A 7,500-nucleotide genomic window follows, 5' to 3' on the forward strand; every position below is an offset into this window, starting at 1 on the left:
AATATGCACAAGTAGTCCTTCATGAAAGGGGCTGGAAGCTGTTTTCATTTTGACACGAGAGAGAGAGAGAGAGAGAGACCACCTTGCATTGTCAATTGCTAAATCTGTATATGGATAAGTAGCCTATGGTTGTCAACTTATTTCGTACGGCCATACCAGCCTGGCAACGACCGATCTCGTCTGATCTCGGAAGCTAAGCAGGGTCGGGCCTGGTTGGTACTTGGATGGGAGACCGCCTGGGAATACCAGGTGCTGTATGCTCTTTTGCTCATTCACTTAGAAACTGACATCTTGCAATATGCACAAGTAGTCCTTCATGAAAGGGGCTGGAAGCTGTTTTCATTTTGACACGAGAGAGAGAGAGAGAGAGACTACCTTGCATTGTCAATTGCTAAATCTGTATATGGATAAGTAGCCTTTGGTTGTCAACTTATTTGGTACGGCCATACCAGCCTGGCAACGCCCGATCTCGTCTGATCTCGGAAGCTAAGCAGGGTCGGGCCTGGTTAGTACTTGGATGGGAGACCGCCTGGGAATACCAGGTGCTGTCTGCTCTTTTGCTCATTCACTTAGAAACTGAAATCTTGCAATATGCACAAGTAGTCCTTCATGAAAGGGGCTGGAAGCTGTTTTCATTTTGACACGAGAGAGAGAGAGAGAGAGAGAGAGAGAGAGAGAGAGAGAGAGAGAGAGAGAGAGAGAGACTACCTTGCATTGTCAATTGCTAAATCTGTATATGGATAAGTAGCCTATGGTTGTCAACTTATTTCGTACGGCCATACCAGCCTGGCAACGCCCGATCTCGTCTGATCTCGGAAGCTAAGCAGGGTCGGGCCTGGTTAGTACTTGGATGGGAGACCGCCTGGGAATACCAGGTGCTGTCTGCTTTTTTGCTCATTCACTTAGAAACTGAAATCTTGCAATATGCACAAGTAGTCCTTCATGAAAGGGGCTGGAAGCTGTTTTCATTTTGACACGAGAGAGAGAGAGAGAGACCACCTTGCATTGTCAATTGCTAAATCTGTATATGGATAAGTAGCCTATGGTTGTCAACTTATTTCGTACGGCCATACCAGCCTGGCAACGCCCGATCTCGTCTGATCTCGGAAGCTAAGCAGGGTCGGGCCTGGTTAGTACTTGGATGGGAGACCGCCTGGGAATACCAGGTGCTGTATGCTCTTTTGCTCATTCACTTAGAAACTGACATCTTGCAATATGCACAAGTAGTCCTTCATGAAAGGGGCTGGAAGCTGTTTTCATTTTGACACGAGAGAGAGAGAGAGAGAGACTACCTTGCATTGTCAATTGCTAAATCTGTATATGGATAAGTAGCCTATGGTTGTCAACTTTTTTCGTACGGCCATACCAGCCTGGCAACGCCCGATCTCGTCTGATCTCGGAAGCTAAGCAGGGTCGGGCCTGGTTAGTACTTGGATGGGAGACCGCCTGGGAATACCAGGTGCTGTATGCTCTTTTGCTCATTCACTTAGAAACTGAAATCTTGCAATATGCACAAGTAGTCCTTCATGAAAGGGGCTGGAAGCTGTTTTCATTTTGACACGAGAGAGAGAGAGAGAGAGAGAGAGAGAGAGAGACTACCTTGCATTGTCAATTGCTAAATCTGTATATGGATAAGTAGCCTATGGTTGTCAACTTATTTGGTACGGCCATACCAGCCTGGCAACGCCCGATCTCGTCTGATCTCGGAAGCTAAGCAGGGTCGGGCCTGGTTAGTACTTGGATGGGAGACCGCCTGGGAATACCAGGTGCTGTATGCTCTTTTGCTCATTCACTTAGAAACTGACATCTTGCAATATGCACAAGTAGTCCTTCATGAAAGGGGCTGGAAGCTGTTTTCATTTTGACACGAGAGAGAGAGAGAGAGAGACTACCTTGCATTGTCAATTGCTAAATCTGTATATGGATAAGTAGCCTATGGTTGTCAACTTATTTCGTACGGCCATACCAGCCTGGCAACGCCCGATCTCGTCTGATCTCGGAAGCTAAGCAGGGTCGGGCCTGGTTAGTACTTGGATGGGAGACCGCCTGGGAATACCAGGTGCTGTATGCTCTTTTGCTCATTCACTTAGAAACTGACATCTTGCAATATGCACAAGTAGTCCTTCATGAAAGGGGCTGGAAGCTGTTTTCATTTTGACACGAGAGAGAGAGAGAGAGAGAGAGAGAGAGACTACCTTGCATTGTCAATTGCTAAATCTGTATATGGATAAGTAGCCTATGGTTGTCAACTTATTTCGTACGGCCATACCAGCCTGGCAACGCCCGATCTCGTCTGATCTCGGAAGCTAAGCAGGGTCGGGCCTGGTTAGTACTTGGATGGGAGACCGCCTGGGAATACCAGGTGCTGTATGCTCTTTTGCTCATTCACTTAGAAACTGACATCTTGCAATATGCACAAGTAGTCCTTCATGAAAGGGGCTGGAAGCTGTTTTCATTTTGACACGAGAGAGAGAGAGAGAGAGAGAGAGAGACTACCTTGCATTGTCAATTGCTAAATCTGTATATGGATAAGTAGCCTATGGTTGTCAACTTATTTCGTACGGCCATACCAGCCTGGCAACGCCCGATCTCGTCTGATCTCGGAAGCTAAGCAGGGTCGGGCCTGGTTAGTACTTGGATGGGAGACCGCCTGGGAATACCAGGTGCTGTATGCTCTTTTGCTCATTCACTTAGAAACTGACATCTTGCAATATGCACAAGTAGTCCTTCATGAAAGGGGCTGGAAGCTGTTTTCATTTTGACACGAGAGAGAGAGAGAGAGAGAGAGACCACCTTGCATTGTCAATTGCTAAATCTGTATATGGATAAGTAGCCTATGGTTGTCAACTTATTTCGTACGGCCATACCAGCCTGGCAACGACCGATCTCGTCTGATCTCGGAAGCTAAGCAGGGTCGGGCCTGGTTAGTACTTGGATGGGAGACCGCCTGGGAATACCAGGTGCTGTATGCTCTTTTGCTCATTCACTTAGAAACTGACATCTTGCAATATGCACAAGTAGTCCTTCATGAAAGGGGCTGGAAGCTGTTTTCATTTTGACACGAGAGAGAGAGAGAGACTACCTTGCATTGTCAATTGCTAAATCTGTATATGGATAAGTAGCCTTTGGTTGTCAACTTATTTGGTACGGCCATACCAGCCTGGCAACGCCCGATCTCGTCTGATCTCGGAAGCTAAGCAGGGTCGGGCCTGGTTAGTACTTGGATGGGAGACCGCCTGGGAATACCAGGTGCTGTCTGCTCTTTTGCTCATTCACTTAGAAACTGAAATCTTGCAATATGCACAAGTAGTCCTTCATGAAAGGGGCTGGAAGCTGTTTTCATTTTGACACGAGAGAGAGAGAGAGAGAGAGAGAGAGAGAGAGAGAGAGAGAGAGAGAGAGACTACCTTGCATTGTCAATTGCTAAATCTGTATATGGATAAGTAGCCTATGGTTGTCAACTTATTTCGTACGGCCATACCAGCCTGGCAACGCCCGATCTCGTCTGATCTCGGAAGCTAAGCAGGGTCGGGCCTGGTTAGTACTTGGATGGGAGACCGCCTGGGAATACCAGGTGCTGTCTGCTTTTTTGCTCATTCACTTAGAAACTGAAATCTTGCAATATGCACAAGTAGTCCTTCATGAAAGGGGCTGGAAGCTGTTTTCATTTTGACACGAGAGAGAGAGAGAGAGACCACCTTGCATTGTCAATTGCTAAATCTGTATATGGATAAGTAGCCTATGGTTGTCAACTTATTTCGTACGGCCATACCAGCCTGGCAACGCCCGATCTCGTCTGATCTCGGAAGCTAAGCAGGGTCGGGCCTGGTTAGTACTTGGATGGGAGACCGCCTGGGAATACCAGGTGCTGTATGCTCTTTTGCTCATTCACTTAGAAACTGACATCTTGCAATATGCACAAGTAGTCCTTCATGAAAGGGGCTGGAAGCTGTTTTCATTTTGACACGAGAGAGAGAGAGAGAGAGAGACTACCTTGCATTGTCAATTGCTAAATCTGTATATGGATAAGTAGCCTATGGTTGTCAACTTATTTCGTACGGCCATACCAGCCTGGCAACGCCCGATCTCGTCTGATCTCGGAAGCTAAGCAGGGTCGGGCCTGGTTAGTACTTGGATGGGAGACCGCCTGGGAATACCAGGTGCTGTATGCTCTTTTGCTCATTCACTTAGAAACTGAAATCTTGCAATATGCACAAGTAGTCCTTCATGAAAGGGGCTGGAAGCTGTTTTCATTTTGACACGAGAGAGAGAGAGAGAGAGAGAGAGAGAGAGAGAGACTACCTTGCATTGTCAATTGCTAAATCTGTATATGGATAAGTAGCCTATGGTTGTCAACTTATTTGGTACGGCCATACCAGCCTGGCAACGCCCGATCTCGTCTGATCTCGGAAGCTAAGCAGGGTCGGGCCTGGTTAGTACTTGGATGGGAGACCGCCTGGGAATACCAGGTGCTGTATGCTCTTTTGCTCATTCACTTAGAAACTGACATCTTGCAATATGCACAAGTAGTCCTTCATGAAAGGGGCTGGAAGCTGTTTTCATTTTGACACGAGAGAGAGAGAGAGAGAGACTACCTTGCATTGTCAATTGCTAAATCTGTATATGGATAAGTAGCCTATGGTTGTCAACTTATTTCGTACGGCCATACCAGCCTGGCAACGCCCGATCTCGTCTGATCTCGGAAGCTAAGCAGGGTCGGGCCTGGTTAGTACTTGGATGGGAGACCGCCTGGGAATACCAGGTGCTGTATGCTCTTTTGCTCATTCACTTAGAAACTGAAATCTTGCAATATGCACAAGTAGTCCTTCATGAAAGGGGCTGGAAGCTGTTTTCATTTTGACACGAGAGAGAGAGAGAGACTACCTTGCATTGTCAATTGCTAAATCTGTATATGGATAAGTAGCCTATGGTTGTCAACTTATTTCGTACGGCCATACCAGCCTGGCAACGCCCGATCTCGTCTGATCTCGGAAGCTAAGCAGGGTCGGGCCTGGTTAGTACTTGGATGGGAGACCGCCTGGGAATACCAGGTGCTGTATGCTCTTTTGCTCATTCACTTAGAAACTGAAATCTTGCAATATGCACAAGTAGTCCTTCATGAAAGGGGCTGGAAGCTGTTTTCATTTTGACACGAGAGAGAGAGAGAGAGAGAGACCACCTTGCATTGTCAATTGCTAAATCTGTATATGGATAAGTAGCCTATGGTTGTCAACTTATTTCGTACGGCCATACCAGCCTGGCAACGACCGATCTCGTCTGATCTCGGAAGCTAAGCAGGGTCGGGCCTGGTTGGTACTTGGATGGGAGACCGCCTGGGAATACCAGGTGCTGTATGCTCTTTTGCTCATTCACTTAGAAACTGACATCTTGCAATATGCACAAGTAGTCCTTCATGAAAGGGGCTGGAAGCTGTTTTCATTTTGACACGAGAGAGAGAGAGAGAGAGACTACCTTGCATTGTCAATTGCTAAATCTGTATATGGATAAGTAGCCTTTGGTTGTCAACTTATTTGGTACGGCCATACCAGCCTGGCAACGCCCGATCTCGTCTGATCTCGGAAGCTAAGCAGGGTCGGGCCTGGTTAGTACTTGGATGGGAGACCGCCTGGGAATACCAGGTGCTGTCTGCTCTTTTGCTCATTCACTTAGAAACTGAAATCTTGCAATATGCACAAGTAGTCCTTCATGAAAGGGGCTGGAAGCTGTTTTCATTTTGACACGAGAGAGAGAGAGAGAGAGAGAGAGAGAGAGAGAGAGAGAGAGAGAGAGAGAGAGAGAGACTACCTTGCATTGTCAATTGCTAAATCTGTATATGGATAAGTAGCCTATGGTTGTCAACTTATTTCGTACGGCCATACCAGCCTGGCAACGCCCGATCTCGTCTGATCTCGGAAGCTAAGCAGGGTCGGGCCTGGTTAGTACTTGGATGGGAGACCGCCTGGGAATACCAGGTGCTGTCTGCTTTTTTGCTCATTCACTTAGAAACTGAAATCTTGCAATATGCACAAGTAGTCCTTCATGAAAGGGGCTGGAAGCTGTTTTCATTTTGACACGAGAGAGAGAGAGAGAGACCACCTTGCATTGTCAATTGCTAAATCTGTATATGGATAAGTAGCCTATGGTTGTCAACTTATTTCGTACGGCCATACCAGCCTGGCAACGCCCGATCTCGTCTGATCTCGGAAGCTAAGCAGGGTCGGGCCTGGTTAGTACTTGGATGGGAGACCGCCTGGGAATACCAGGTGCTGTATGCTCTTTTGCTCATTCACTTAGAAACTGACATCTTGCAATATGCACAAGTAGTCCTTCATGAAAGGGGCTGGAAGCTGTTTTCATTTTGACACGAGAGAGAGAGAGAGAGAGACTACCTTGCATTGTCAATTGCTAAATCTGTATATGGATAAGTAGCCTATGGTTGTCAACTTTTTTCGTACGGCCATACCAGCCTGGCAACGCCCGATCTCGTCTGATCTCGGAAGCTAAGCAGGGTCGGGCCTGGTTAGTACTTGGATGGGAGACCGCCTGGGAATACCAGGTGCTGTATGCTCTTTTGCTCATTCACTTAGAAACTGAAATCTTGCAATATGCACAAGTAGTCCTTCATGAAAGGGGCTGGAAGCTGTTTTCATTTTGACACGAGAGAGAGAGAGAGAGAGAGAGAGAGAGAGAGACTACCTTGCATTGTCAATTGCTAAATCTGTATATGGATAAGTAGCCTATGGTTGTCAACTTATTTGGTACGGCCATACCAGCCTGGCAACGCCCGATCTCGTCTGATCTCGGAAGCTAAGCAGGGTCGGGCCTGGTTAGTACTTGGATGGGAGACCGCCTGGGAATACCAGGTGCTGTATGCTCTTTTGCTCATTCACTTAGAAACTGACATCTTGCAATATGCACAAGTAGTCCTTCATGAAAGGGGCTGGAAGCTGTTTTCATTTTGACACGAGAGAGAGAGAGAGAGAGACTACCTTGCATTGTCAATTGCTAAATCTGTATATGGATAAGTAGCCTATGGTTGTCAACTTATTTCGTACGGCCATACCAGCCTGGCAACGCCCGATCTCGTCTGATCTCGGAAGCTAAGCAGGGTCGGGCCTGGTTAGTACTTGGATGGGAGACCGCCTGGGAATACCAGGTGCTGTATGCTCTTTTGCTCATTCACTTAGAAACTGACATCTTGCAATATGCACAAGTAGTCCTTCATGAAAGGGGCTGGAAGCTGTTTTCATTTTGACACGAGAGAGAGAGAGAGAGAGAGAGAGAGAGAGACTACCTTGCATTGTCAATTGCTAAATCTGTATATGGATAAGTAGCCTATGGTTGTCAACTTATTTCGTACGGCCATACCAGCCTGGCAACGCCCGATCTCGTCTGATCTCGGAAGCTAAGCAGGGTCGGGCCTGGTTAGTACTTGGATGGGAGACCGCCTGGGAATACCAGGTGCTGTATGCTCTTTTGCTCATTCACTTAGAAACTGAC

General features: G+C 47.1%; 20 non-coding genes and 5 pseudogenes across 20 annotated transcripts; all 25 read left to right on the forward strand.

Annotated features, from left to right (window-relative positions):
* The first annotated feature begins 142 nt into the window (after positions 1–142).
* On the forward strand, positions 143–261 carry LOC146283384 (5S ribosomal RNA; annotated as a pseudogene).
* A 174-nt stretch (positions 262–435) lies between these two features.
* Positions 436–554, forward strand: LOC146283385 (5S ribosomal RNA; annotated as a pseudogene).
* Positions 555–768: 214 nt separating this feature from the next.
* On the forward strand, positions 769–887 carry LOC146283386 (5S ribosomal RNA). The gene has a single exon (XR_014761604.1). It is a non-coding gene; the product is annotated as a 5S ribosomal RNA (ribosomal RNA).
* Positions 888–1,059: 172 nt separating this feature from the next.
* Positions 1,060–1,178, forward strand: LOC146283387 (5S ribosomal RNA). Its single transcript, XR_014759014.1, has one exon. It is a non-coding gene; the product is annotated as a 5S ribosomal RNA (ribosomal RNA).
* Positions 1,179–1,352: 174 nt separating this feature from the next.
* On the forward strand, positions 1,353–1,471 carry LOC146283388 (5S ribosomal RNA). The gene has a single exon (XR_014759015.1). It is a non-coding gene; the product is annotated as a 5S ribosomal RNA (ribosomal RNA).
* Positions 1,472–1,659: 188 nt separating this feature from the next.
* Positions 1,660–1,778, forward strand: LOC146283389 (5S ribosomal RNA). The gene has a single exon (XR_014761802.1). It is a non-coding gene; the product is annotated as a 5S ribosomal RNA (ribosomal RNA).
* Positions 1,779–1,952: 174 nt separating this feature from the next.
* On the forward strand, positions 1,953–2,071 carry LOC146283390 (5S ribosomal RNA). Its single transcript, XR_014759016.1, has one exon. It is a non-coding gene; the product is annotated as a 5S ribosomal RNA (ribosomal RNA).
* A 184-nt stretch (positions 2,072–2,255) lies between these two features.
* LOC146283391 (5S ribosomal RNA) lies at positions 2,256–2,374 on the forward strand. Its single transcript, XR_014759017.1, has one exon. It is a non-coding gene; the product is annotated as a 5S ribosomal RNA (ribosomal RNA).
* A 182-nt stretch (positions 2,375–2,556) lies between these two features.
* Positions 2,557–2,675, forward strand: LOC146283392 (5S ribosomal RNA). Its single transcript, XR_014759018.1, has one exon. It is a non-coding gene; the product is annotated as a 5S ribosomal RNA (ribosomal RNA).
* A 178-nt stretch (positions 2,676–2,853) lies between these two features.
* On the forward strand, positions 2,854–2,972 carry LOC146283393 (5S ribosomal RNA). The gene has a single exon (XR_014761868.1). It is a non-coding gene; the product is annotated as a 5S ribosomal RNA (ribosomal RNA).
* A 170-nt stretch (positions 2,973–3,142) lies between these two features.
* On the forward strand, positions 3,143–3,261 carry LOC146283394 (5S ribosomal RNA; annotated as a pseudogene).
* Positions 3,262–3,467: 206 nt separating this feature from the next.
* On the forward strand, positions 3,468–3,586 carry LOC146283395 (5S ribosomal RNA). Its single transcript, XR_014761605.1, has one exon. It is a non-coding gene; the product is annotated as a 5S ribosomal RNA (ribosomal RNA).
* Positions 3,587–3,758: 172 nt separating this feature from the next.
* LOC146283396 (5S ribosomal RNA) lies at positions 3,759–3,877 on the forward strand. Its single transcript, XR_014759019.1, has one exon. It is a non-coding gene; the product is annotated as a 5S ribosomal RNA (ribosomal RNA).
* A 176-nt stretch (positions 3,878–4,053) lies between these two features.
* LOC146283397 (5S ribosomal RNA) lies at positions 4,054–4,172 on the forward strand. Its single transcript, XR_014759020.1, has one exon. It is a non-coding gene; the product is annotated as a 5S ribosomal RNA (ribosomal RNA).
* Positions 4,173–4,362: 190 nt separating this feature from the next.
* On the forward strand, positions 4,363–4,481 carry LOC146283398 (5S ribosomal RNA). The gene has a single exon (XR_014761803.1). It is a non-coding gene; the product is annotated as a 5S ribosomal RNA (ribosomal RNA).
* A 174-nt stretch (positions 4,482–4,655) lies between these two features.
* Positions 4,656–4,774, forward strand: LOC146283399 (5S ribosomal RNA). Its single transcript, XR_014759022.1, has one exon. It is a non-coding gene; the product is annotated as a 5S ribosomal RNA (ribosomal RNA).
* Positions 4,775–4,944: 170 nt separating this feature from the next.
* Positions 4,945–5,063, forward strand: LOC146283400 (5S ribosomal RNA). The gene has a single exon (XR_014759023.1). It is a non-coding gene; the product is annotated as a 5S ribosomal RNA (ribosomal RNA).
* Positions 5,064–5,239: 176 nt separating this feature from the next.
* LOC146283401 (5S ribosomal RNA) lies at positions 5,240–5,358 on the forward strand (annotated as a pseudogene).
* A 174-nt stretch (positions 5,359–5,532) lies between these two features.
* Positions 5,533–5,651, forward strand: LOC146283402 (5S ribosomal RNA; annotated as a pseudogene).
* A 214-nt stretch (positions 5,652–5,865) lies between these two features.
* Positions 5,866–5,984, forward strand: LOC146283403 (5S ribosomal RNA). The gene has a single exon (XR_014761606.1). It is a non-coding gene; the product is annotated as a 5S ribosomal RNA (ribosomal RNA).
* A 172-nt stretch (positions 5,985–6,156) lies between these two features.
* Positions 6,157–6,275, forward strand: LOC146283404 (5S ribosomal RNA). Its single transcript, XR_014759024.1, has one exon. It is a non-coding gene; the product is annotated as a 5S ribosomal RNA (ribosomal RNA).
* Positions 6,276–6,449: 174 nt separating this feature from the next.
* On the forward strand, positions 6,450–6,568 carry LOC146283405 (5S ribosomal RNA). The gene has a single exon (XR_014759025.1). It is a non-coding gene; the product is annotated as a 5S ribosomal RNA (ribosomal RNA).
* A 188-nt stretch (positions 6,569–6,756) lies between these two features.
* On the forward strand, positions 6,757–6,875 carry LOC146283406 (5S ribosomal RNA). The gene has a single exon (XR_014761804.1). It is a non-coding gene; the product is annotated as a 5S ribosomal RNA (ribosomal RNA).
* A 174-nt stretch (positions 6,876–7,049) lies between these two features.
* Positions 7,050–7,168, forward strand: LOC146283407 (5S ribosomal RNA). Its single transcript, XR_014759026.1, has one exon. It is a non-coding gene; the product is annotated as a 5S ribosomal RNA (ribosomal RNA).
* A 186-nt stretch (positions 7,169–7,354) lies between these two features.
* Positions 7,355–7,473, forward strand: LOC146283408 (5S ribosomal RNA). Its single transcript, XR_014759027.1, has one exon. It is a non-coding gene; the product is annotated as a 5S ribosomal RNA (ribosomal RNA).
* Positions 7,474–7,500: the final 27 nt, after the last annotated feature.

This window comes from Hypomesus nipponensis, chromosome 6 (genome assembly GCF_054491055.1).
Source record: "Hypomesus nipponensis isolate SF chromosome 6, ASM5449105v1, whole genome shotgun sequence".
In the NCBI taxonomy this organism is placed as follows: Eukaryota; Metazoa; Chordata; class Actinopteri; order Osmeriformes; family Osmeridae; genus Hypomesus; species Hypomesus nipponensis.